The sequence below is a fragment of the Limulus polyphemus genome, unplaced genomic scaffold (genome assembly GCF_000517525.1).
Source record: "Limulus polyphemus unplaced genomic scaffold, Limulus_polyphemus-2.1.2 Scaffold2062, whole genome shotgun sequence".
Lineage (NCBI taxonomy): Eukaryota > Metazoa > Arthropoda > Merostomata > Xiphosura > Limulidae > Limulus > Limulus polyphemus.
Window position 1 is genome coordinate 38812 of NW_013667672.1, and position 4259 is coordinate 43070.

The window sequence follows — 4259 nt, forward strand, 5'->3', positions numbered from 1 at the left end:
TGTGAAAGAAGATAGCTTTTAGCAACATAATCTATCCAATGACTAGTGTCTTGGATCCAATTTACAGTTTTGGTTGATTGGAAGATGATTAACCATGATCAGAGGAAGTGAAATATATCCTAAAGAGCCGTATCATTGATGTTATACTTCAAGAAGCATATAGTCTTCCTGAAGCAGAACTAACTGAAAGCGTAGGCAGGGGCAGAACAATGTCTGCAACTCAGAATGAAGAAATGAAAACCCAGCCTCAACAATGCTCATTGTCCTCTTTCAGTTCTTTTTCATTCATAGGCAAAACACAACACGCCTCAGTCAACAATAATGTGTACTTTTGTTATGTCAGCGTTGGATACGATTCGAAAGCTTTTTTTGACTAAAAGATCCTTGGAGAAATTTGAAAGAAAATGACCTCTTTTAAATTTAGAACAGCCAATAATATTTCCTCATTTTTCGCCTCTGACTGAATGATTCCTTAGGAGGGATGAGACAAAGCATTCGCTCTCTGCTCTGAAATATTCACTGTCAAAACCACCTGGCTAGCTGATGCACTATTCTAAGACCATGATGCAAGTAGGAATGTTAACATTATGAATAGCAGGTTGCCAGGAGGCAACTCCTTCCAAAACCAGCAATGATATAGGAATTGCTGTAGCTTATAGAGACAGTGACACATTTTAAATTCTGGATAGATCTTTACGAGATATGGCTTTCGGGCGACCTGATATGTTAATATTCTATTTTAATATTTCATCTAACTTTTGCAGGGTGTGTATTTGTAGGTGGACATATTGTAACTGGGAAAAACGAAAATAATTAAATTTTTAATTGTTAATTTTTTTGCATTTCTTGTTATTAAAAAGTAAATATAAATTAAACTTATTATTATTACTTTGTTGTAGCTCCTGTTTTTATTCAAAAACTAGCCGCGACCCGCAAAACATTTGCAAAAGTTTTCACGCCCTTTGCTTGAAATTTTCTTATTCTATCATTTTCTCGTACGCCATTTGATATACGCTTTCTTGCAAGCATTATGCGTGAAATCGATAGATCCTGATCTATTTGAAAACAACAACAAAAATATTTACACAAACAAGCTACCGTTAACGTAACTTTATTTAATAAAACTTTCTTGTACATAACTTTATTCAATAAAACTACACGTACATAACCCTATTTCATAAAAGTATATATAATGGTATTTATAATTTTGCACAGAGTATGAAACAATTATGAGCATTTAGTATATGACATGGTTTTAAGAGTTGAAACAGAGAAATTAACAATAACGAAGAATAAAATTCGTAGTAAAGAAAAAGTAGCTAAAATGTGTTCATAGCAGTCTTTGAAACGAAACAAAGCTAAATTATTGCAAAGTAAAGTAAATGTGAAGCTGTAATGAAGTCAAACTTAGCTGAATATGCAGAAACGCCTGAATGCATGCTCACAAATTGATAAGCTATGGTTTTGAATGAACTGCGCGTGCGTATTTTAGACCTAAATAAGTTGAGAAAACCCATAGAAATTGTACTTAGTTTAATATTGATATTTTTTAGAAAATTACATGCTGGTTAAGTGTTTTTTGTGTGAAATACTTTGCAAAAAAGGATAAAAATAAAGAAATAGAATTGAAATTGAAGCCAGTCGTCACGTGATGACAACGACATTGTGCCATCATCTACCATACTCTTTGCATTGAAAAGTTTGACTATTCAAAAATCAGGTAAGGTGATTCTGAAATGAAAAAGCAATATGCAATCCAGTCTCTTTGAACAGAGGCCTTTCTAATGATATGACATTTGTAGCGTTTGATTGAGATATTCGCGAGAAAAATTACGGACAGAGTTCCGCAAATGCATTATTTATATAGAAACTATTTTTATTATAAGGTTCGTCACATGAAAAATAGGCTGTGGGTTATATCTTTGACTGAACTGATTCTGTGAATATCATTTTTAAGGGATGCTCAAAAATTTAGGATTTGATTTGGTAATGATAGTGATTTGTCACTACTATACGTGTCCATGTCATAGAACCGGTTTACGAGGTGCTACGTTACAACGATCAAACAAAAATAAAACACTGTAATTTTGAAATGTTGTTCAGCGTTTGTTAGTCTCTGATCGTTGTTTGAATAATCAAATTGCCGTTTAACTTTTCGGACCCTCTTTTCTTCGAACTTGAAGTTAATGCCCCACTTTAATGCAAGAGAAATTACAGCTTCCCTTGCATTCTCAAATTCATTATTATAGACTGTCATTGTTTCAGGGGCACTTTGAATCTGTTTTGTGGCTTTTTGTGAGATCAAATGACTTTCGCTGTAGCATTTTAGAGACATCATTAACAGTTTCTAAAATTTTGCCCTGAATGACAACAAGAAAAACAAACTGGAAGCATTGAAGCTTATTTTAAAGCTTCGTCGTTTCAGATATTTAATTATTTCTTCCTAACAGAAGAATAATTCTATACTATTCAGTACCAAGTTTAGATTGTGTGCTGCCCTGTAAACGCTACTCATTTTAGCTGCTTAATCAAAGCTTTGTATCCGACATTTATTTAACTTCAAGACTTTGCTTTCTATGCACATTATATTTTTAGATTGAATGTCTGAAGCACTTTGATCTTCAGTTTCAACAAAACAGAAAAAACGTACCGTTACAGTAGTTTGTCTGTCATTTTCATATTCAACACTGACACAAAAATAAACATTTGTTTCATTTGGTGAACCCTGCTAATGTCCTTCGTTGCATTCATTACTATAGAAAAGAATGGTGCTTGTTATATTTCATTCAAAATATCTCTTTCAATACTCTTAGGCAGAACATCGATAACTTCATTTTCAACTTTAGGGCTTTAGGTAAGTAACTGTATTATTTGGTAATTGTAGCTGTTTCAGCACTGGATCGTATTCGGCTAAAAGTTGAATTCCAGACAAGAAGTCACGTGAATATCCATCGCAAGGATCTTCCTGTGTCCTCCGAAATGCAGGCCGAACATGAAAAAAGTTAGGGTCTCATTAACAACTCGCTTCAGATCTTGTCTCCAAAAATTAATTTCTTGCTGGATTTCTGTTTTACTGTGTGCATCTATGATACGATTAAATCTCCAATGGTCGTATAGAACACAAAGATCTTTATATGTTTCACAAATTTCATGTGACTATTTTTTGTTGAGAAACCTTTCTAGTTACATATTCCTTTAGCCCAAACCTTAATTTGTTACAATCACCAAATAACCATCAAGGTTCAAAGTATACCAGATCAAGTTAGGGCGAATAACATAGTCATGTTACCCGTAATCGGGCACTTGCCTTTGTTGTGTGTTGATAATAATGTTCTGAGAAACATATACCGCCTTTTTGTTATCCTTAGGGAAATGCGTTTTCGGTTGGCATGATTCTTGGTCTGTTATAAATAGCTTCATTTGTTGGTCTTTAAATTAACCCTTTCTGTTACGAAAATCATGAATCGTAATTTCGGTGCCCTCATACTGTACTTGTTTTTTGAAGTGCAGCTTGTATTAGGCCCAGGCTGTTCTTTATTTGTTTCGACACATCCTTGTTTTAAAATACAAACAGTTCTGGTTTATATGTTTTCCTCCTCTTTTTCTTTTGGACTTCACTTTGGTGATGACGTGGACTCTGGAGCATTTTGCTTCGAGTTTTGAGAAAACCTGCTGTCACGACTCTGAGTATAAGCACAGACTAAAGCGTACAAACTTTAAACACCGTTTCCTGCGTTTTGACTGGTTTTTACTGCCACCATGCGATTAGAGTGAAGCAACAGCTTTCCTGCTTATATGAGACGTGTGTGTGTGATAAACAAATTAATATACTTAGGCCATCACACATTTTACAGTTTACTAACCTTTGTTTTAACTTGGCAAACTGATAATGTATGACCATGTTAGGTATATATATTATCATGTGTAACGATCTCCAAAATTTAAACAGATTAAAAGCAACTAAATATTGTATCCCATACATGGACGAATGTACAAACCTAAGAAATAATGTTGGGAAGAAACACGTCTTCTGCTAGTAGTTTTGAATATTGTCATATAAATTGCAACAACTATTTCAAAAGAGATAAAGACATGGCATATCATAAATATTAGTTCTGTTTGTTTGTTTGTGATTAAGCACAAAGCTACACAATGGGCTATCTGTGCTCTGCCCACCACTGGTATCGAAACCCGGTTTCTAGCGTTGTAAAGTCGAAGGCATACCGCTGTACCACTGGGGGCAATATTAGTTCTATTAG